We start from the raw sequence: 25,674 nt of genomic DNA, 5'->3' as shown, positions 1-25,674 counted from the left end.
AAGTTCTGTTAGTTAATCGCTCTCCACGTGACGTCATGCGCACACCGAACCGATTTTTAGTTCGCGGGAATATCATACCTCCTAGTTTTTCTATCATGGGTAACGATAGACGACACTAACAAGCGCGCTAATACAACGGAGTTGAGGTGCCGTCCAGTGGCGGCGTAGGCAAGAGGTTGTCCATATTTGCGCAAAGTATCTCATGTCTATGGCAGTGACAAAGTATGTACCAGAGGACACTTATCGGAACACGAGCCTTTTAGTTATCCGATAATAAATGTGAACAATCCAGTGTAGCGCGCTAACATTTAACTCGTGAATATTTAGTATCCATCGGAGAGCGGAACAAAACGAAACGCAACAAAACCGTCGCCGTCGCATATTACGGGCTATTCTTCTTCGGGGGAGGCAATTTCGTGGATGCCAACCAGCCCGTCGGTGTATCTATTTGCCGTAGAAAATTGCTTGTCGGGGGGCGGCGGTGCGTCTTAGGCGGCGCGCTTATTGACATCTGACGAATGGCTTTAATTACCGCCCAGAAGTCAGGAGTAATTACGGATGCTTTTCCGCGGGCTGTCTCTGCCAAACTGCACTTAACTAATGACTTGATAACGATTTACTTTCTTAAGCACTTGTCGCTCTCACTATTACACTATTTGCCGAGCCGCGCTAAACGAATTCCTTTCATGCCTGGCTCGACCCCCGATCGATGAAGCTTTGAGTGCCGGCGGATCCGTGAGAGTCCCGTTTTTTTCTACTAATATTGCTTCATCAGTACCCCCTTGTTTCGATGAGCATAATTTGGTTACTGGAACGGCAACGGATTACCCGAAAATCAATTTGGAGAAATAGATCAATGTGAAGGTGATTTGTTTGCTCGCATAGTAAAGTATGTATGTGTGAGTGTTAAATATCAATATGTGTGAGTGAAAAGATACTCAAAATGTTTCGAAGTACTTCAAAAACTTTCAATAAGTTCGAAATCCTTCAAGGTCAACAAGAAGATTGTCAAAGGGTTAATATCAATGAAAAAACAAATGTCAATAAATTTTGACTCCGAGTTAGAGACCTTTTGACCTCTAACCCGCGGTCATTGCCCTCTAATTACGTTGCAGTTATTAACCTTAGACTTTGTGGGATATTTCCGAGGAATTTTGAAAGAGCTAAAAATTTCTTATTTGTTTCAAAGTATTGTCATCATCAAAGAAATAATTATGTTTTAAATTAAATTCTATTTTAAATATAAATTAAAATATTTCATTATTAGACAGAACAAAACAACATGTAGAAGTTCACTGGGCTTATTTGTAATTAATCATTAAAATTAACAGCAACATACATGGAACTCGAGCAATTGCAAGTTTGCAACAGTGGTAGAATGTGAGAGTTTAATGTGGAGAAAAAGTTAGTTCTCTGTGGGATAAAAAAGTGAAGACATCTCCTGTAGGTTTAGGATATTGAAAATGTAAGTATTTAAATAATTGTTTAATTTATAATTGTGGGTGAAAACAACAAGACTAAATATTTGGAAGGGTTTTATTAATAAAATGTATATTTTCGTAAAAATAGTAGTTTGTTATTTGTACTTCCCCCAGTCACTGGTGTGACAGTACTTCGAAGATTTCCAGATATTTTAGTATATTTTAAAATATTTCTAGTTATTTTGAAACTTTTTAGATATGTTCACGAATTGAGATATTTTGAAAGGATTTCAAGATATTTCGATGTAATTGTAGGTTTTTTCAAGGACTTTTGGGTTTTTTGGGGTTAGTTTTTTGTTTTGAGGGTGTCCCAAAGAGACCTGAACCCCCCGGAAACTCTTTAGGATGGAAATCATATCAAATAAAGTTTTTAAAAAAATTGTAGGATTTAAAAAAAAAAACATTTAGCATTGGCCTTGTCTTTGACCTTGACTCCAATTTTTAAGGTCAAATCAAGGTCAACTTAAAAATTTCAAATAGAAACACTATTTTTTATTTTATAAATCCGAATATGGAATCAAAAATTTTTTCTTGGATATCCTTAAAGGTCCTGTTTGACCCGTAGGTCGAATGTTCAAATGGTTTAAATAAAGAACTGTACTGATTACTAGTTAAAAATTTATTTTAAATAAGAGTTATCTTGCAAGTTGATGATTTAAAGATTCGTTACAGACTGACTGTCGATAGTGTACATTCCTTTTACCTAAACTACGGACCTAAAACTACCGTGACGGGTGGGGGTGCTGGGTAATTCCAGCTTTAATAACCTTAATTTGGTACGTCAGAACCGTATAGGTACTTTCAAGGTCGAATTCGATGGAATCGAACGTATTCTTCGTGAAGCTGCTTTGATAGATCAAAACATTATTAAAAATGCTGTGTCTAATTTTTATCAACGGATTGCTCACTGTCAAACTAGATGGTCTTCAATTGGAACATTTCCTCTGCAAAATTTATATATGTATCTTTTTCTTATTTCTTTAACTTTTTGTTATTTCTCTATATCATCATTATTATTATCATCTTTAAACGAACTTTCATTGGATATGGCGTTAAATTTGTTGCTGTATTGATGTTGACATTAAAAATGCATGTTTCAAAATTTTCAGTTTGACTTTGATTTGACCAAAAACCCATAAGATCAAGGGCAAATAAAACGTCGCCAATTGGTCATTAAAAGTACTACTGATATTCCTTGCAACATTTTTCTCTACAGTTAAAATCGAGTCGAGTTATTAACAAAAAACAAATTCGAGCTCGAAATTACCTTCAAGGATATCCAAGAAAAAATGTTTGATTCCATATTCCGACGTATAATTTATGCTCTATCGATTTTTTAAATAAAAAAATAGGAGTTTCTATTTGAAATTTTTAACCCTAACTCAAATCAACGTCACCGCTAATTGTTTTTTTGAAATCCTACAACTTTTTTCTCAAACTTTTTTTGTTAGGATTTCACCCTGAAGAGTTATCGGGGGTATTTTTGGGACACGCCCATATATTTTTAAGTATTTGACAGATTTGAACAATTTTAGTGTTGAAACCAATATCGATATTACGTATTCTCTATGTTAAATTTTTCGTTGTATTTCGACGAATTTAGAGCTTTTTTTAAGGATTTCAAAATATTTCGATGTAATTTACTTTTTGGAGGATTTTGCAATATTTTTTTTACCTCGAGATATCTTGAAGTTTTCAAGGTATATATTTTCAATTAATTTAAGATGTTTCGAGGTTCTTGTCGTTTCGATATACAGTGCTTTCTAAAAGTAACGAATAAATTCATTATTTTTTAAATTGAGAAGTTTTCGAAAAAATCCCCTGGCACGTCGATTTTGTTTTTAAAAAAGGCACTTTTTGACATACGACCCATATTTGTGACGTCATCGTTGTTCGAGATATGACGTCATCGACAATTTTTTTAAATAGCAACCCCCAATTTTGACCATGCCATTTGAAAGAGCGTGTCATTCTACATACACAGATCATGAAAAATTATGGTGTTACATAACAAAAATTTCAAGAAAATAATGTTTGAAGATTTTAAAATTTAATTTTCACAATACTGAAAATGATAATGATTATGTAAAAATCGACTAAATGGTGCACCTCCCCATTATGCAACACCTGTCCGTGCTTATTTAGATGAGCTGTTCCCGAATCGTTGGATAGGGAGAAGGGGGCCGATTGAGTGGCCAGCCAGATCGCCTGATTTGACACCCCTAGATTATTTCTTGTGGGGATACTTAAAAAGCAAAGTATACGTTACTAGACCGGTTAATTTAGAAGATTTAAAAGCAAGAATTCGTCACGAGATACATCGTATACCTCCTGAAGTTATTGATAATGTCCAAAAAGAATTTATTAATCGTCTTGGCTACTGTCAGGCAGCCAACGGTGCACAATTTGAACATTTAATTTAGTCGATTTTTACATAATCATTATCATTTTCAGTATTGTGAAAATTAAATTTTAAAATCTTCAAACATTATTTTCTTGAAATTTTTGTTATGTAACACCATAATTTTTCATGATCTGTGTATGTAGAATGACACGCTCTTTCAAATGGCATGGTCAAAATTGGGGGTTGCTATTTAAAAAAATTGTCGATGACGTCATATCTCGAACAACGATGACATCACAAATATGGGTCGTATGTCAAAAAGTGCCTTTTTAAAAACAAAATCGACGTGCCAGAGTATTTTTTCGAAAACTTCTCAATTTAAAAAATAATGAATTTATTCGTTACTTTTCGAAAGCACGGTATATTTTTATGTATTTCACGACAAATTTGAACATTTTAGTGCATTTTGAAACTTTTTGACGTATTTTGAAATTTATCGACGTATTTCAACGAATTTAGAAGTATTTCAAAGTATTTCAATGTGATTAGAATCCTTTTTTAAGGACTTCGGGGTATTTTGAAGCATCATGAAGTTTTTGATTTTGACATATTTTGTTTAATTGGTATTTTTAAGTTTTCAAGATATTTTAACTTATTTGGCGATATTTTAAGTGTTTGTAACTCCATACAAGTTTCCAAAGAATATTTTAAAGCTATTTTGTTGTATTTATGTGCCTTTTTGCAGGCGTTTTGATATCTTTTTGCATTCCATAGCAGATTCGAAAAATTTTAATGCGTTCTGAAGTTACTTTGACATATTTCATTGTTTCCACATCCTACATCTCACTTGTCATTGCGTAAAATGTTTAAAGTAGCATTTTGTTAAGTAAATCTTCCGTCTATATCCTCGTCTCTTTAACAAAAATACGTTTACAAGTTTCGAAACCACTTGTGGTTATCATCCTGCTTATTCTGCAACAAGAGTCAGTGCAGCCTGTAGATAGCAAAACTCTATCCTTAATCCCGAAAAAGAGATATAATCCGGTTCCGAACTCACCATAAAAAAATCGTTGTAAACACTACACCTACAGTCCTGTGATTTGATTTAGTTTTCAGCTCGCATTCCATCATCGACACACGCAGACCACGGAGTCGTATCGTTGCGGTTTTAATTACGCGAATATACTAATTCACAATAACAATATAACGTAGCAGTAAATTCGCCGCTGGACGTTGAAATTGTTCCGTAATTAGTTTAAGTTGATTGTACACATGATTAAATTGACGCTAAAGTGATTTCGTCCGAGGCTTATACGCCTGCCGGTCCTCTGCTGCTTCCACCACAGTAGCGCGCCATATTGAATATTAGTTTGTGCGTCCTGTAAACATATTTCGTGGCTCAGACTGGTTACCGTGCAATTCCGGAGGGATGGAAGGTGGGTGGGAGCCTTTACGTTAGACTGGATAGTCGAAATCGGAAGATCCATCTGTGGAAATACCTAATCCAGAAATTACCGTGTTTAATGTGGTATTAACGACTAGAATTGGTGTACCAGATCAGATTTTGATTGACATACATTTAATTATTACCACTCGTGGTGTTTACTGCATTTTAAAGGATATAAAGCTAATTCAAACAAATTCAAAAGCTTTTCTAAAAAATGTTATCACATGAAGTCAAATTATGTTCTTCAATACCAGAAATCTAGATATGCAAAATATATCTAACCCTACAGACAAAACTCCTAACCCCAACTAGCACTGAATTATGCCAACAATACCTAGTAACTGCCAGTAATAAATAATTATCCAAAATGTACTAAAAATGATGTCTAAATATAGTAGTCCGGTCAAAGTAATCATAGAAATAATGGTCAAATAACGAAAATTCCGACAGAGCTAAATTTTGGTGGAGACCTTGGGTACACCATTAGAAATAAAGTTTCAAAAATCCCCATCGATCCCATGTGTGCTAAAAAAGTTATTCATAGTCAAATGTCAAAATTTGAGGTTTTTTGGATTTTTTTCGAAAACGGTAAGTTTTATCAAAAAAGTAGTCCTGACAAAAATTATAGATCTTAAGATTATCTACAAAAATTATGTTTATACTTTTTTTCTAAGAATTGCCATTCCTGAGATATCGCGATTCGAAAAGTTGTAGGAGTCACGTTCTACAATTTTTGTCTGAACTACTTTTTTGATAAAGCTTACCGTTTTCGAAAAAAATCCAAAAGAGTTCAAATTTTGACCTTTGAGCACGAATAACTTTTTTAGCACACATGGGATCGATGGGGACTTATGATACTTTATTTCTAATGGTGTACCCAAGGTCTCCACCGAAATTTAGCTCTGACGGAATTTTCGTTATTTAAAATGTCTATTTTGACCGGACTATAATTACCTAATACAAAAACCGGTACCAGGAGCCCATTTCACAATTGAACTAATATTATTATACAGGGCGATTCACAAATGATGAAAAAAAATAATTATTTAAAAATATTAAAAATATTTTTTGAAGTGGCCCTTTATCTTTTTAAAGCGTCCTAGATAAAAACTTTATAGGAAAGACTCCCCTTAAAATTCACCAAAAAATACGAGCTCTCATGTTTGATCATCATTTGTGAATCACCCTGTATAAAAAGTACAAGTTCCGAGTTACAAATTCCTTGTTCTAATAACACAGCCAGTCCCACAAAAAAAAAGTGGCAGTTCCGCAAGACAAGACCACGGTATCCACATGGTTTTGGGCCGCTGAATCCAAATCTCGCGGCCGTTTGCCGCGATTAGCTCTAGTTTAAGGTCAGTTCAAGGTCAAATGTAGAAAATAAATTGTCAACAAACTAAACCTACATATCTATACGTTTTTGGGGTCGCTGAATCCAAATCCGTTGTCCGTTTGACCCGATTAGCTCTGGGATAAGGTCAGTTCATGGTCAAATGTAGAGAATCAATTGTCAGTAAAGTAAACCTACATATCTATATGTTTTTGGGTTCGCTCTATCCAAATCCGGTGTCCGTTTGATCCTAGAAGACCTGGGTTAAGGTCAGTTGAAGGTCAAATGTAGAGAATCAATTGCCAACAAAGTAAACCTATATATCTATATGTTTTTGGGGTTGCTATATCCACATCCGGTGTCCGTTTGACCCTATAAGCTCTGGGTTAAGGTCAGATGAAGGTCAAATGTAGAGAATCAGTTGCCAGCAAAGTAAATCTACATATCCATAGGTTTCTGAGGTCACTGAATCCGAATGCGGTGTTCGTTTAACCCAATCAGGTCTGGGTTAAGGTCAGTATAAGGTCAAATGTAGAGAATCAATTGCTAACAAAGTAAGCCAGTATATCTATACGTTTTTTAAAGTTTGAGGTTAGAATTTATACGATTAAACCATAACACCTATCAATTTGTTTAATATTTTAAATTGTGTGTTTGGTTAGCCGGCTGTATGTTTTGTAAATAACAAAAATTGTTGCTTTGTATTCGCATTATTATTTTTTGTTTAATATGGAAAAAAAGTCGAAAATTGGAGCTTCGTGTTTTATGAAATATTAAATAAAAATTTTTTTTTAAATATTTTGTTACATTTTTCATTTTTACATTATTTCACTTTCGGAAATTAATTATAATAATAATTGCAAATATTCCGAAATTCGGACTGAAGCAAGGTTTTATGGTCAACATTAACCAAAATCAGTTACTGGTTATTAACCCTTCGGAGACAAACGCCATTCCAAGATGGGCGATGAGGAGACGACATTTCTAAATTCAAAGCGAAGACGACTGCAGGACCCTTGCGGATCCAACATCGAATGTCAACCCGAATATCCAAATTTTTGCTTTTGTATACATATTGTTATTGCTTTCATTTTTTGTAAATTGACAAGTTTCCGAGCTTGCAACGAAAATCCTGAGCGGTACAAGATCTTAAAGTTTTCTTACCATGTAATCTAAGACCTTACACCACGAGTTCCTCAGAAGACCTCACAAACATTTAACTCTCATGCAAAGTAAAAAAAAAACAAGAAAAAAATGGTGATACATAGCCACGAGTGTAACAAACTCGTAGTACCAACTAAAAACATTGCGCAAAAGGGCAAAAGAAGCCTCAGTCGAAAGATTCAAAAACATTAGCATNGAAATCGGAAGATCCATCTGTGGAAATACCTAATCCAGAAATTACCGTGTTTAATGTGGTATTAACGACTAGAATTGGTGTACCAGATCAGATTTTGATTGGCATACATTTAATTATTACCTCTCGTGGTGTTTACTGCATTTTAAAGGATATAAAGCTACTTTAAACAAATTCAAAAGCTTTTTCTAAAAAATTTTATCAAATGAAGTCAAAATTTGAGGTTTTTTGGATTTTTTTCGAAAACGGTAAGTTTTTTCAAAAAAGTAGCTCTATAAAAATTATAGATTTTAAAATTATCTACAAAAATGATCTATATACGTTTTTTCTAAGAATCACCATTCCTGAGATATCGCGATTCTAAATGTTGAAGGAGTCACGTTCTACAGTATGCACATATATGCCACGTATATACATAGTCAGGCACTCATTACAAGTAAAAATGCCTATTTGTGTCTATTATATGTATAAACTAACTTTTCTGAGAATATACACTCAAAAGAAACTCCCTTAGTCAATCCCCTCTACCTGCATAGCCTTGAATAACATCTGGCTACTCTATTGTAAAAACTTTTGTAAAAAATACTCGAAACAAGAAACAAGTACAACTATCTTGTCTTCCTCCAACATCGGCTCCTGCTAATCAACACTTGTATCGAGTATACTATCAAATTCAGACATGGCCGGGCAATCAACTGAACCCAGAAGACTGGGGTTGGAAATTAACAGATAATACTTTGGAACCGATTCAAACTTTACTCCCACCTGCTCCGGAAAAACTCCTAAACACTATTTTTTGCAATTGCAAAAAAGGTTGTAGTGCTAAATGTGGCTGTAGTAGAGTAGGGTTACTGTGTTCTCCAGCGTGTACTAATTGCCAAAGCCAGTCTTGCTCAAATGTCCAATTGAATACAACAGACGAAGATTCATGTGATTTCGATGAAGAGACAGCTGATTCATCTTCATTTGAACAATTTATGAACATCCAGCAAGAAGAAGAGGAAGAAGAAGAAGAAATCGAAGAAGACATGACTGTTGAAGTCGACTTTGAAGAGTATGAATTAGATTAACATATCAAAAAAAATCAGAACTACAGTTAAAGTCAATAACCATATCAATATCAATAATCATCATGCAGTTAAAAAAGTATTGTCCCTGAAAATTCCGTCATAACAGTTCGTGGAGTAGGCCTACGGGAAAAACCACGTTAAAAAAAACGTGCCAAAGTACACTACCTCACAAGTGGTGTGGAAATGTATGCATATCATGTAGAACGTGACTCCTTCAACTATTAGAATCGCGATATCTCAGGAATGGTGATTCTTAGAAAAACAAGTATAATTACGATTTTTGTAGATAATTTTAAGATCCACAATTTTTGTCTGAACTACTTTTCTGATGAAGCTTACCGTTTTCGAAAAAAATCCAAAAGAGCTCAAATTTTGACCTTTGACCACGAATAACTTTTTTAGCACACACGGGATCGATGGGGACTTTTGACACTTTATTTCTAATGGTGTACCCAAGGTCTCCACCAAAATTTAGCTCTGTCGGAATTTTCGTTATTTAAAATGTCTATTTTGACCGGACTATAATTACTTAATACAAAAACCGGTACCAGGAGCCCATTTCACAATTGAACTAATATTATTATACAGGGCGATTCACAAATGATGAAAAAAAATAATTATTTAAAAATATTAAAAATATTTTTTGAAGTGGCCCTTTATCTTTTTAAAGCGTCCTAGATAAAAACTTTATAGGAAAGACTCCCCTTAAAATTCACCAAAAAATACGAGCTCTCATGTTTGATCATCATTTGTGAATCACCCTGTATAAAAAGTACAAGTTCCGAGTTACAAATTCCTTGTTCTAATAACACAGCCAGTCCCACAAAAAAAAAGTGGCAGTTCCGCAAGACAAGACCACGGTATCCACATGGTTTTGGGCCGCTGAATCCAAATCTCGCGGCCGTTTGCCGCGATTAGCTCTAGTTTAAGGTCAGTTCAAGGTCAAATGTAGAAAATAAATTGTCAACAAACTAAACCTACATATCTATACGTTTTTGGGGTCGCTGAATCCAAATCCGTTGTCCGTTTGACCCGATTAGCTCTGGGATAAGGTCAGTTCATGGTCAAATGTAGAGAATCAATTGCCAACAAAGTAAACCTATATATCTATATGTTTTTGGGGTTGCTATATCCACATCCGGTGTCCGTTTGACCCTATAAGCTCTGGGTTAAGGTCAGATGAAGGTCAAATGTAGAGAATCAGTTGCCAGCAAAGTAAATCTACATATCCATAGGTTTCTGAGGTCACTGAATCCGAATGCGGTGTTCGTTTAACCCAATCAGGTCTGGGTTAAGGTCAGTATAAGGTCAAATGTAGAGAATCAATTGCTAACAAAGTAAGCCAGTATATCTATACGTTTTTTAAAGTTTGAGGTTAGAATTTATACGATTAAACCATAACACCTATCAATTTGTTTAATATTTTAAATTGTGTGTTTGGTTAGCCGGCTGTATGTTTTGTAAATAACAAAAATTGTTGCTTTGTATTCGCATTATTATTTTTTGTTTAATATGGAAAAAAAGTCGAAAATTGGAGCTTCGTGTTTTATGAAATATTAAATAAAAATTTTTTTTTAAATATTTTGTTACATTTTTCATTTTTACATTATTTCACTTTCGGAAATTAATTATAATAATAATTGCAAATATTCCGAAATTCGGACTGAAGCAAGGTTTTATGGTCAACATTAACCAAAATCAGTTACTGGTTATTAACCCTTCGGAGACAAACGCCATTCCAAGATGGGCGATGAGGAGACGACATTTCTAAATTCAAAGCGAAGACGACTGCAGGACCCTTGCGGATCCAACATCGAATGTCAACCCGAATATCCAAATTTTTGCTTTTGTATACATATTGTTATTGCTTTCATTTTTTGTAAATTGACAAGTTTCCGAGCTTGCAACGAAAATCCTGAGCGGTACAAGATCTTAAAGTTTTCTTACCATGTAATCTAAGACCTTACACCACGAGTTCCTCAGAAGACCTCACAAACATTTAACTCTCATGCAAAGTAAAAAAAAAACAAGAAAAAAATGGTGATACATAGCCACGAGTGTAACAAACTCGTAGTACCAACTAAAAACATTGCGCAAAAGGGCAAAAGAAGCCTCAGTCGAAAGATTCAAAAACATTAGCATCTCGAAACAATAGAGCATAGATCATTATCCCGTCATCAATGGAGGAGCGACAAACGCGGCGTACTCTTTTCAAATTGTCCATTGAGGTTGACGTTCGATCATCCCGTTCGCCTCTTCACAGGTGACTAACCTTTGGGCACCGCAGGTTAAATACTAGGATCTTTGTAAAATTGTCGTTTAACCGAGTAATAGAGGCATGTAGATGCAAGATCACCTTAACCCACCGCCAAGGGTTATAACCAATCATATTCTACGACGGTACTCCCGCTCTCACAATCAGTTGTAAATGTTTTGTAACCTTTGTGCAGGAAAACAGAACAGGGTGGTGCGCAATAATATTAAATAAGTTTAATTCAAATCAAACTAATATTAAAGTTAAAGTTAAATAAGTTTATTTCATATTAAGCAGTAAAATAAGTTTGCTGGTAACTGATTAAGGCATATTAATATTAAAATAAACATGTACTTATTTATTTCAATGTATTTATAGCAATAACATATTTGCTATTTATAAAGTTTTATTTTAAACAGTTTTGAAATGTGTAAGATCTACTTTCCGTTTATTCAATTGAAACTAAATTACTTTCAATCTTATAATAATTTAAATGTAAAATTATAAATAGTTATGTATTGTCCTGCATAATTAAATTGCTTCAATTTAAATGAGTCACACCTTTACTTACAGGGCTTTTTTCATCTAAATAAAACACTAAAATCATTATAACAGATATATGACATAACTACGCAACGGAAATGCTTATTTGATTGAAGTTATTGGAGTTGTATCTGATTATTTCTATTTAGGGACGCTGGAGCATCTTCTCGAGGCAATAAATGTAAAGAAATAGGCGGCAAATACCTCATTACTTAAAATTGGCAATAACAAGTTGGCGAGAGGGGCGCTCGCAGCAGTAATTTGATTGCTCTAATATAATTAATACGAGCTGGAAATCCCTTTCACGACAGCGCCGTTTTAGCCATTTGCCGAATGGAGTTACAAAAGTTTGACAGATTGCGCGAACTTTATCAACATTTATGCTCGAAAGTCTTTCCAACTTTCTAAGAGATTAGAAGTAAATTTCTTTCAGAAAGAGGCCGGACAAAATGTATTAAAGGGGTTCGTCGGGACTTTCCCCTGCAACTTTAATTAGTATTAATGTAAATACAAAACGTCTTTGAGCGAGGTAGCGCCTTATCGACATCTGTTTAGGCGTGACAAAGTTCCAGCGTCGGAATTACCTCAATGGGGGCGTCAGACCACTATCTTTGATCGTTGTAGATACTCTCCCTTTCACCCTAATTGTGTTATTTGCTAACAGGGTTAAATTTAACTATAAGAGTATTTCACTACTCTCCGTATATTTGTAAATTAATGAATATAATGTACCTTGAGTTAAAAAAATTGGATTCTGTAACGGACGGTCTCCTTTTTGTATAAACACGTCATTAATTAAAGCATAAAAACTTCCTAGTTTAAGGATCTTGAAGGGAAAATTTTTATCGTTGACCACTTTTAAATATTCGTAAGAAATCTAGCGGAAAATATTTCACTTTCCTTTCAAAAGATCTTTTAATAATTTTTTTTGGCAATTCCACCTGTCAGCTCTTTTAATTTGATTCATCCACATTAATTTGAGCTGTTTAAGAGCTGTGCACAATGATTTGTCGCTGAAATATTGTAGTTCAAAGAAAAAATATATAGTTAAATATATAGTTAATTACGTGACAATTAATGATCGTACAGGAATTCAACGAATCTCTGTTAACAATACGACTATAAATTGTATGAGACACTATCAAATATTGACTAGCCTTTTATTTCATTATATGATGATGTCAACCTTGCATGTGAAAAATTTTATGAGAAATTGAACTATGCATTTGAGGCTGATGTTCCCAAATACGGTCCTGTTTCTAATTCAAGAGATCCCACCATGGTTGAACCGAAATAAGTAAAACTAATAAAAATAAACTTAGGAAAATCCATATTGGTTCATTGCTTTAGATAAATGTTAATTTTGAATGAACCACAGGACAGGACGTATCCAACACAGTCATCGACGATGAAGTCACGGGGCAGAGTCGCTCTATAGGTCATAGAAGGCCAACGTTCTCCCAACACGGATTCTCTTGTTGATGAAACGGCTATGCATTCACATAACACATGTAGGACTATCTCGTCTTCCTATTCACAACCCCTACAAAGAGGTGTTTCACACTTCCTCCAGCGATGAATATGTTTCCTTAACCAACACTGTCAAGTTTAAATACCTTTGACCGAGACATAGCCAGGTATTTATTGGCTGTATCCTTGCTAGGGTATTCTAGAAACTCCTTAGCAAATTGACAGCTATATATTTCATCCCACCGTTTCATAAACTATGGATGCTATGAAACCACAATGGAGGGACCGATGCACTTCTGGCTAGCTTGTCAGCTTCTTTATTGCCATTGCACCTCTCGTGTCCCTTGGCCCAGCACACAGATAAGGTGTTGGAAACGGAGGCCACGACCAGTGCCTGTTGGCATTCCCATACTGATCTAGTCATTATCTTATGATTACGTAAGATCAGTAATGCTTGTCTACTGTCTCTGTAGATTCTATGGTTCTATCCGTAGTGCACTGCCAGTTTTATCATATGTCTGATCAGAAAGAAAAAAACAAGAAAATTAGTTCTTCTGCATCTCTTTTGTTTTTATACATTTAGGAAACCTATATGTTTTTACATTTTTGAATAGTGGCACACAAATATCCAGAATTGAATAAATGGTAACATAAAATTGATCTATTGCCATGTTTACATCATCATAGTGCAACATTAAAGTCCAGTCAACATGAAAGAGAGCGTTTTGTGACTCAACGTAGTTGACGTTGATAAAGTTATAAAAATTTTTTAGCATTATTTTGGGGAAAATTTGTTCTAAAATTTGTTCTTTGTTATTAATCTACACATCATAACATAACAAAGTCCTCCGCCGCGTCTGTCCGTCTGTCTGTTCGCGATAAACTCAAAAACTACTGCACCGATTTTCATGCTGTTTTCACCAATGGATAGAGTGGTTCTCGAGGAAGGTTTTAGTATATAATTTGTTAAGTTTTTGTATACATTAATGATATTTGTTGGAGGTGTCGGAAAAAAATAAGCCGTCTGGGAGCTTTCAACGAAAACGCTGCCTAAACCCTTTGAGATATAACAAAATAATGTATGGTGGAATTGTGTATCTTATATAGGTCTACAGAAAAGTCCGCGATGGCATATGTCTATCTCTTAAGGATAACATACTATATCCATTTTAATACTTTAAAAAATGGGCAATTATAAAGCGGTAATTGGAAAGCTATTTACACAAATACGGTATTAATCCTTATCATTTTAAATACGTTAGTTGGCTTGAGCATTTCATGAAGATTATTTTTTCCCTTTACACCATGCAAATTAAATGAATACCTTAGGAGATATAGCAAAATCAAAATAATGCGCAACGAAATTAATTTCGTGTCGCCGTGATTCGACCGGGCCGCGCGGGCGCCCCGTGACCCCGCGCCTCGCGTCCGAGCCGGGGGGGTCCGAAAGTTTATGTAGTGTATCAATGTATGGTGGAATTGTGTATCTTATATATGCCTACAGAAAAGTCCGCGATGGCATATGTCTATATGTTAAAGATAACATACTACCTATATCCATTTTAATACTTTAAAAAATTGGCAATTATAAAGCGGTAATGTAAAAGCTATTTACACAAATACGGTATTAATCCTTATCATTTTAAATAAGTTAGAGGCTTTAAGCATTTCATGCACATTATTTTACTCTTTTACACCATATAATTTAAATGAATATCTTAGGAGTAATCGCAAAAAAATTACGGACGCGAGAATAAAATTCAAGCGCCTCGCTTCGCTTGATGCGATCGCCGACCCTCCCCCCGCACCGTCTTGCCTACTGTTTAGCTAATAAGCCGAACGATAACGCGCGCGTGATCCTTTAATAAACTGACTTGGAGCGAATGGAGGTGACGACTGACGACTGTGTTTTCTTTCTGGGTGTTGTTGGAAAGTTATAATTGCGTTCGATATTTTTAGGTCACATTTTTGTTTTGCATTTGTTGTCTTTAAGTAGTCGGAACATACATAGATACTTGCAAACATACTTTTATTTCTCCTCGGAGTAACATGGGCTATTTTATATTTGCCCGTGCGAAGCCGAGGCGGGTTGCTAGTAATAAATAAAGAAGGGTGATAATCGTATTCTAAAACTAAGGGAGCATTATTGCGAGAGACCGAACAGTTCGGTGACAGCTGAACATGTAATGGACGTCTACTGGAAGTTTTCTGGACGTCCATTGTATGTCAGCGTTTTTCCTTGGCATATCCGCTCAAGACATACAGCAACAGATATTTCCTTTCCTTGTTCGACCTGGGATCCCATCTACCCAAAACAAACTCCTCTGCGGTGCATAAAATCCGTTTAACCGTTCCGCGACTCCTACTAATTAAATTTTACAATCTTCCTCTAACGCGCGACGTCTTGGAAACTCCCCGCCGCTTATACATGCAAATGCATGCGCCGCCCTCGTTGCACCCGATTATTTTCACTTAGCTGATAAGTCGGCGTCGCTCGCGACGCTGCGAAGAGCACCGTGTCGCTCTCTGCGGCGCGTGCCGATCCGCTTCGACTTGTGTATGTGTGGTGCCGCGCTGTGCACTATCTGGTTCAAATTCCCTAGGGAGCCGAGGTATATTGAGTAAATCGTAATGAAGCCTCAGAGGCGGCGGCGGACTCGGAATGAGTTAGTTGGTTTATCGCGGCCGCATCCGGTCTCTGAAGCGGTCTAAGATACTGGAAATACTAAATTTTTAAGCGTAACTGGTAGCCGTTGTGGTGTTGCTGTAAGCAGATAAGAACCAAAGGAACGGAATATTTCCGCGTTTGCTGTAACGTTGTGTCTTTATTTTTTAGTCTTAGCAACGTACAGTGTAGCGCTTCATACAAATTATTTTTATAATCCCTATATTTTTTCTGATGCATTCGAAATATGAATGTACGAATGTTGATCAGTTGTGTGAAACACAATATTTCCATACTTTACAGGCACTATCTTCACTTTATTAAGAAGTTCCAGAAACTTTCCCATTTTTGTCAATTGACACGTTCTAATTACAGAAATACTTTTATGCGAGTAACAGGTATGTGCACGCTTATCCAGGTATTAAATTATTTTAAAATCACTCCCATTACGTGCTACGTGCCTTTACTACGCCGCTGCGCTCTCTTCGTAGACGTGGGTTCGCCGTGTGACGGTTAATTATTTCCGTAGAGGTTTATTTGCTTGTTTGTTTGTCAACCTTATTGTCTTGCCTCCTTCAAGTCGAGCTTAATCAAATGTTGTTTATTGTGTAATTCGCCTCGTCTCTAATACTTTACATGAAAGGCTAATGAAAACGAATAGACAGTAGACACGTACGTACATACGCCTCAGGTCGCTCAGGTAGACCGTTTTGCTGGGGCAAAACCCGATCTCGTCAGCAAGTTCACTGATTCTACCTTTGAAACTAGTTTAATGTAATATTGTCCATTTTAGTGGGTTGATAACGTTTTTGATGATAGTTTTTCTATTTCATCCCTGAAGAAATCCGTAGCTTTGAACGTGAAAAACTGAAGTCATCATTGAAGGGAATTAGTCGAAGAGTTTTCGACAGAGAGCGATAGATATGGAAATCTAATGGAGCCAGATCAGGAGAATAGAGCAAACGTGGAATAACCTAGCAGCAGCAGACTAGGGATGAAGACTGGCATGAGGGCTTTACCGTGCTGCAAATTCACTGGATGATGTCTTCCAGGTCTTTTTTCTTGCCGTTGCTGAAGTTGTTGTCGTTACACCGCAGCAGTGATGGTTACATTCATCGGAAGCAATTCATAGTAAACAACATCTTCTTTGGTCCACTACAACATCAATTTATACTAGGCCTTTTTTTTCTAGTCTTGACGTTTACATAAAGGTACCATTTTTCGTCATCAATAACAATCTGGGCAAAATCCGTCGATGTTGTTGATGAGATAAATGGTAACAAGTCAGCAAAGGGGCACAAATATCGATACACAAGTGTAGCTACTAGGCAAAACAATTTTTAAACCATAATATTATGGGATACAACTAATCTGCGGACTAATGCCCTGACCAGCAGAATCATGCCTCAGCAGAACCACCAGACATTTACTGAATTTCAACTTAATAGTTCTCATCACAGGTTACATTTTTATTGCTCTATCCTGTAATACTTACTTAGGTCTTTATACTTGTTAGATGTCCCTTTTTTATTTAGTTCTCACCGTACCTTGTAATTGGGACATTGTTCTGTTGGGTATTGTATTTCTAAATACATAAATCAATACTGACCGGGGCCTTAGTTCGCAGAGTAGTTGTTTCTAAAATATTGTAAGTTAAAAGGAATGAAGCTGTATTTTATTGCAAGCATTCTACTTTCTACTTTTATTTGTCGAGCAACCGCGGATTTATAGAAACCGAAACACGGTTTAATTGAATTAAACTCGAGTTTTCCAAAATAATGGACAAAGTTCCGCCGTACTACAATTCGCACCACTCAATTACACAAAATTAACCTGTTCGCGACTCATCCCTCCATACACGCCGTGGATTTCCCTCGGCACTTTGACAATTTATTAGGCTGCCGGCCGGCCAGAGAAATATGCTCCAGTTCCGCTCCGTTTCTCCGTACATTTTCCATACCGCTTAGCTGGTATCTGTCCAAAAGTTAATTCAATTGTAGATGGACCATAAACTTTATCAACCGGTTCAACTCGAATGTTCTGCTAGGCTGGCTCCGTCCCACCGGACAATTTCATCAGAATCCGGGCATATTGTCCGCTAAAACAATTACCAGGGAGCGCCGCTCCACGTGATAATAAACAATAGACGGTTTTTGTCTTGCGAGCTAGGTGGTGCTGTGGAACTTCATCTTGTCGCTGATTGTGGAACTGAACTGATTAACAGCGTGCAGCATTTCCTTTTCACACCCTAGACTTTCCAAAACGTTTATTTTTTCGTTTTGCAACGTAACTGGTAAAAATTTTAAAGGATACTTCTTAAAATCGCCCTTAAAATCAAAAGAATATCATGCAGGTACAATAATGCGACTGTAAAAGCGTACTGCGCAATTGTAGGCCAACAATTGTATTACAGATTACAAACCTAATAAAAATTCACATTGCACATGCATACATGCAAATACGAAATAATAAGACAGCCGCACAAAAAAAAAACAAAATCCAAACCCAAGAAAGTCACATATCATTTCCGAAGAAATTCGATGCGTTGAACACGATCCTGTAATCAAAATTCATTAATTCACTACAAATTTCGGAGAAAAGTTAAATTTTTGGGTAAATTTGGTCCAAATATGGGTCAAAACTCATTATTTCCTAAACTTTGTTCAAATTTTTGGATGAATTTGGTCCAAATATGGGTCAAAACTCATTTTTTCCTAAACTTTGTCCAAATATATATCATTTTCATAGTATTTTGGGGTGCTACTACTAATTTATTATTACCTTTAATATGTTCATATTTGTCGTCAACAAAGAAATGATATATTAAAGAATCAGTGCCGATGTACAGCAATTTTGCTTTATCATTAGTTGTAATAAAAATATTGTAAAATTGTTTTCGAAATATCTAATATTCTAAATCCTACATATACAGGTTTATTAAATGTAATCTTTAATAGTTTAATATCAATTATAAATATATATTTATCAAAAATTGTACAACTGAAAATTTTTTAAATATAGTGGTTTGCAACATATCTACCTGATCATCTAATGACTAACTTTACGTCTTTATATTTTTAATATTTTCCATGGTTTCTCCAAAAACAGCATTATTCATCAATTTATATAAATGTTTGCTTAATTTTCTTCGTTTTGTATAAGTCTAAGGTAATATATATATGTTCTTCCAATAACTTTGCCTTCATCATTTTAAAATTCTATGGATTTTTTTTAACCTTTTAAAATATTATGAAAATGATATATTTAGGCAAAATTTAGGAAAAAATCAGTTTTGACCCATATTTCAGATAGCTCCACAAAGAAAAATGGATTTTCTGAGAAATCTTGAGGTCAAGGGTAAATTTTACTAATGACATCGTGTTCAGCACCTCAACATACTACAATAATGATATATTTGCACAAAATTTAGGAAAAATCAGTTTTAATCTATTGATCAGATTTACCAAAAATCTCACTTTTCTTCGAATTCCCTCGGAAATGATATGTGGCTCTCTTGGGTTTGGACTTTTGTTTTGTTGTGTGTGGCTGTGTTATTTAAATAAAAATACAAATAAAATGTTTGATAGCCAGTAATAGACACAAAACAAGTTATTTTTTTATTTAAATATTATTGGGCAAGCTTGTTTAGAGACGAAGAATGGCATACAAGCTTTATTCCAAAACAGAACACGTACTTTGTAGGAAACAATTAAAAATAACGAATTAGTACTATAGTAGTTTATGTACTAGGATTCAGAAGTGGTTTTCTTATCCGAGGCGAAGGCGAGGTCATCAAACAATACCGAAGTACTTTAAAAATTAATTTACTATCTGAAAACGCTGGAGAGGCATTCTGTATACCGCTCACAGGCCTCCACGAGGGACAAATCACATTACGGCGATAACATTTCCGTTGTAAGACAGCGCAATAAGTGTGAGAGTTAGCAAAAACAGGGGAGACCCTTGTTCGCATAATAAAGCCGACCCATGTCCGAGTTTCACATACTTCCACCCGGAGTCTAACGGGACCGCGGCCTACACAAACATTCCTTAAATTCATTATATTAGCTGCCATCGGTCAGCGGCTAGGGCGCTCAAAGGACTGCTTTCAGTTAGTTATCCGTATGTGTGTGTGTCGGCATTTCAGACTACAATTACATTTGTGGGCGTAGGAAATGCGGTGACTCCTCTTTAGTTATGCCTCATTATTTACGTGATTTTTCACAAACGGTGCCTAAATGGCAATAAAAGAAACTGGAATTAGTACTTAATTTGGTAAATGTTTTCGTCTCTATCAGAAGTGGGATTATTTTATTTTGGTAGCTACACCTAGAAAACAATTTATTTGTGATAATGTGGTTAATTTTGTTTTAAAATAACAGTTTACTTAATAATATGTTATTTTTAAGTAGTCACAACTGTATACCACTAATAATTACTATAGACTATATCTTTTAGTAAAAACACGAACACATTACTCAAATCAGATTTTTTATCGACAACTATACCGTAAGTAAAGTTACACGCACTATTTTTAGTGGTAATGTAAAAATAAATAAAATAAATCTTTTTTGTGTTTGCGATGAAGCTAAATTTTAACCAATAATAGAACCAATCCTAGCTTTATCATCAAAAAATCGTCGCCCAATGCTTCCACAAAGAATCTAGCACCACTATGTGAAAAAACATTTGAATACATTCAAATTAAAATATATTTTTAATTACAAGCCCCTGAGAGTGAGTGTTCTTTATACATAATTTCAGTGTTACATTATTTTCAGGTTACAAAATTTTTTCTGAAATGTATAATTTACTTTATAGTTAGAGATCGGAAATGTTAGAGCTCTCTTTAATGCAATTTTATTCAAACAAAATGTGACATAACTGTTGCCTTCTTATAACTGCCCTCTTTACATTATAAGAATATATATTGTTATGATATTTTTAGTTGAAATGTTAAATAAAAAGAACACATAACGTAATAATTTTGAAATTTTGACATATCCACGTGGAAAAAGAGTAGAGAAAACTGATAACAGGGATGTGGAATATGAGAAAATGAAGGATACAATTTAGATATAAAATAAGTTTATAGTATAAAAATGTAAAATTATTAAATGAATTGATCAATCTGTCAAAATAAAGTAAGTAATGTAAATTCTTGAAATAAATAGGCTGTTAAAGGCAACTATATATCGTATAAAAGTTAGAAAGCACAATAAAGTACAATTTTGCAAAGTGGAAACATTGGTTTGAGGAAATTTGAAAAATGTTGACAGGTAGATCGACGGAGAGAGAAAGAGTTGCACTTATAAATAAAATTCATGCAATGAACTAAAACTAAAACTAAAGTTCATCATACCTTTAGTCTATATTTATAAGTTCTTTGTATAGCTTCATGTAGCGATTTTCAGAATGTCAAACCCATGATCTAACTTTGTCTGAAATTTGTTGTGTAAAATGTGTATATAAGATGTAAAATGATTTGTGTAGTGTTAAAAAGACCTTCTAGTCGTAAAAAACTGTATTCAAATCTCAATTTACGTTCCAAGTTAGTAGTTGTCAAAAAACGATGGACCTAAAATCATTTCAGTTAAAAGTTAATTCAAACAGGAGAAGACTGTTCAGATAAGTGAAAATAAGTAAATATCGATGTCGTAGAACAGTATTACAGACATAGAATTAAGCTACATAGCACAGTTTAGTTAAAATTTACAGAAATAAGCAAAATTTGTAGTGTTGGAAAATGAATGTAGAAGAAAAATATAGGTGTCAAAATTTACAGAAAATTGAGTAAAATCAGAATATGTAATAGTCATGTTGCAGAAAACATGCATAAAGTCATAATTTTCAACTAAAAATTTCACAAAAGTTTAATATGACGTCTCCATAGTAACAATCTATTTTGTCATCAGTTTATAAAAACTAAAACAGGGCTTGTAGTAGCCAGTCTTTCATAATTTGCCAAGAAGTAAACATCGTCGAGTTGTGCCTAAAATAAACAAAAGGAAATCAAAATTAAATAAATAAATGGTGAACATAGTTACCAGGTTAGAAATGTCAAACAGTATTCAGAAGGCCATATATGTCAAGAAGTGTAATTTTTCCATTAGTTCAAATTGTCACAACGAATCATATGCCTACTGGAAATTTATATAACGGGAATGGATGTTCTTTAACCGAAAGTATAAAATATAAATTTGCCAAAAATAAATTAGTGAAGTGCAGTGGGAAAATACAACAGCAGTTTAAGTTCAAACCCTTTCCACCAGTGGAAGATCAAACGGATGGGACTAGCTTGACGATGAAGAGCACCGAAAGCCAGCACCAGCCATAAAAAGAATTACCTTACCGCGAAGGCATCCTGAAACCAGCATTACTTTAATGTATAACGCGAGTTTCCTATGTTAAATTGGCCAATTAAAAATATCAAACCACTGAATTCGTAATAAAAGTCAAACTAATAACACTAAATTAAATTTTCCATAAATCAAAGTCGACTATAATTCAAAATTTTCACCCTTCAGAACCAAATATCATAGCTAGTAGATATAACATAGAATTACAAGAAAATAAAACTTGTCCAATTGTCTAAATATTTTGAATTTGTAATATAATCTATCTGTAAAATGTTAAGTTAAATTTTTCATTTTCTCAAAAATCTTATATTTAAAATAAATCAACATAAGCTAAGGAAACCACATCCTGATGAGGAGTTAGCTCCAAAAATCAAATAATAGTACAAGACAAGTTCTTGTTGGCACCTAGGGAAAAATTAAAATTACAACATTAATAAAAAAAATTTATAAATAACTAACAATAAATAAAATTCATAATGAAATTTTTAAAAAATATATAACAATATGTAAGTATTTGTATAATAGTATGAAACAAAAAGGGGCAGTGCCTAATTTTCGACATTGAAACGCTTCACATGGAATTTTCTAAAATTGTACAATAATAAGTACATGTCTGCCTCTGCTCTGAAGCTTCGCATCGATCAAATTATTCGATACGTTTCTAGCGTCTAGCGGCACCCTGTCGGCCTGGCATGCCGGTGAATAATCCAGATCGGTGTCATTCATTGTCGTTTGTGCGTGTGTGAGTGAGTTTGATGCTTTGCTTGGTCCAGCGTATGACACGTGTTTTTATGACAATCAGTAACATTGTGCATTGTGAGCATACGGCTTGACCACAAATTTAGCCTATTTCTGCTACTTCAACACGTTTTTATTTCTTTAATAGTAACCAGTAATATGTTCTCTTGCATTGGATTTTATCTAACTTGCAACAGTTTACCGTAAATGTTTATTGACAACAAACCTCTTCCACACAAATCTCTGCTTTTGAGTGGATTTTCCCCGACAAACGTAAATACACAAAACAAAAACATTTACTCTTCATTAGACTGCATTTCAGAGCACACCGTCGATTCCCCGTTGGTTTTACGAAAGAGAAAGACCGACTATTTGCATATATCAGATTTCCCGAATGCGAGCCAGACGTGTCGCGGTCCGTTCGTAGAATTCCCATCTCCTGCCCAACGTAATTCAAGCTGCCTCGGAATTAAAGGCCGTCGCAGGTTAGTAATTTGAGAGAGTTCGTTTCATTCCTGTTGCTCGGCGGAATGTCCCTCTAATCTGGTAGCACACTGTAGGCGATGTTGTTTGGACCGGCACTCCATGGAATAGCATTTGCATCGCTGGTGGAAGAATATCGAGAATTCGGAAGTGAGGTGAAAATAATGATTTTTATATTTGGTATATTTGGCTCATTATTTTCTTTCCCAAAATATAAACGGAAAATGTTTGAAGGTAGAGAGAGAATATAGCAGCAAAATGAACTGTTAACAGATATATTATGGTGAAGTTCTTGAAATAATCTAGAATAGACATCTAAAAAGGCAGACATATTTATTAGCACTATTTTTTAGTTTGGTCTTTTATTTTGTTAATAAATATACCATCCATTAGTTACTACTAATTAGAGAATAGGAAATACAAAACAATAGAGATAAAAACTTCAAAAAATTGAACGTTATAATACAAAATCTATAAATCCGCATGAAATTGTTAGATATTATTCAGTCAGATTTTTTTATAGGTCACATTTGTGCAAAATATGTATATCAAGCTTATCCTCAAGTGTTACAAATAAAATGTGGTGGGAGAAAAGTTTAAAAGATTAGTTCCAGGAGTAGCAAGACGGAATGTTTTGGGATATCTCTGAAATGTGAGCTTTTCTAATATATGAATGAAATCAAATATCATTAAGTAATAATTTACACAAAAATAAAGAGCTTGTTTTTCTCTACCCACCTCAAGGTTTTCTATAGAGAACCTAAAAAAAACAGAGTATCCTGGGGAATCCTGATGGGAGGATAATATCCGTTCGGTAAGAAATATATTTTATAAAGCGCTTTTGAATATTTTCTAAATAATCTCTATGGATTATATAGCAGGGATTCTATATCAAAGAAGCATACTCAAGTTTAGATCGTATGAAAAAAAGAGTTCCTAACAACGAAACTAACATTTTTATAAGAAGCTTATACAATTAATTTGATATGTTTTTAAGAAGTTTTTCATCAAATACAACCTCACGCTCATTAATCTATTCGGGACAATTCAATGCAGTTTTATATCTATATAAAGGATCCGACATTTTTCGGTTAAAAGAAAATATACTGCACTTTTCAACATTAAAAGGAAGATTATCATTATCTTTTTCCTTAATTTTTTAAATCGTTTCTGATACAGAATACATAGCAAAAAAGATCTCCGCGTCATCGCATCGGTATAAAGTAAGACTTCTTCATCTTCGATTGTATCATTAATAAATAAAGAAAATTTACGAGGACCCATTACATATCCTTGTGGTACCCCAGAAACAGCATTATACAGGGTGTTTGAAAATAAGTGCGAAATATTTTAAGGGGTGGTTGTCGAAGTTATTTTGTGAAAAAAAGTTCATATAAACGTAGGTCGAAATATGTTTCATTTCCGAAATATAGAGTGTTTAAGTTTTAATTTTTTCATTTTCATTAATTATTTCAAAAAAATTTGATGGTTGTAATTTATTTAGAAATATTGACAGCAACCTACTTGATAATGTATCAATAGAAATTAAAAAAACAACTTGCCATAAAATATGTTCTACGTTTTTTCCTCAAAAACGGTGCATCCTACGAAAAAAATTGAAGAGACCCAGTTCATTCAGAATTAGGGTTTCTGATTTCTCGGCCTATTTTTTTCTCGGATCTCGAGAATTCTCGACTAGGAATTTCCGAGAATTCTCGAATTCTCGAGAAATTTCTAAAACTTAAAAAAGTCATAATTTTGGTATTGCAATGCGAAATATAAACATGCTATTATACTTCACAATCATCATTAACATTTATTATTTACTCAGTATTTTTATTAATTACTTATGTTTCTACTTCTACTAACAAAACTAAATTAAACTTTGAGTTTCTTCTTAAAAACCTTTAACTTGTTTTTTTATTAAACACTTTCAATATACTTATGTTTATTTCAATGTTGTTTAATCGTAGTTTTCTTCCAATAATAATTATTAATAATCATTAATAATGCAGTCTTTTAATTAAATAAATAGTAAATAAGGAATTTAACCGAAGAAATCTTAAAAAAAACAAGCTTTAATTTAAAGATACAGAAGCGTTCTTCCTATTAATTTATCACTTATAATCACAA

Source organism: Anoplophora glabripennis, unplaced genomic scaffold (assembly GCF_000390285.2).
Source record: "Anoplophora glabripennis isolate ALB-LARVAE unplaced genomic scaffold, Agla_2.0 scaffold499, whole genome shotgun sequence".
Classification (NCBI taxonomy): domain Eukaryota; kingdom Metazoa; phylum Arthropoda; class Insecta; order Coleoptera; family Cerambycidae; genus Anoplophora; species Anoplophora glabripennis.
The sequence above is the reverse complement of the archived record's forward strand: the minus strand, read 5'-3'. Positions refer to the sequence as shown.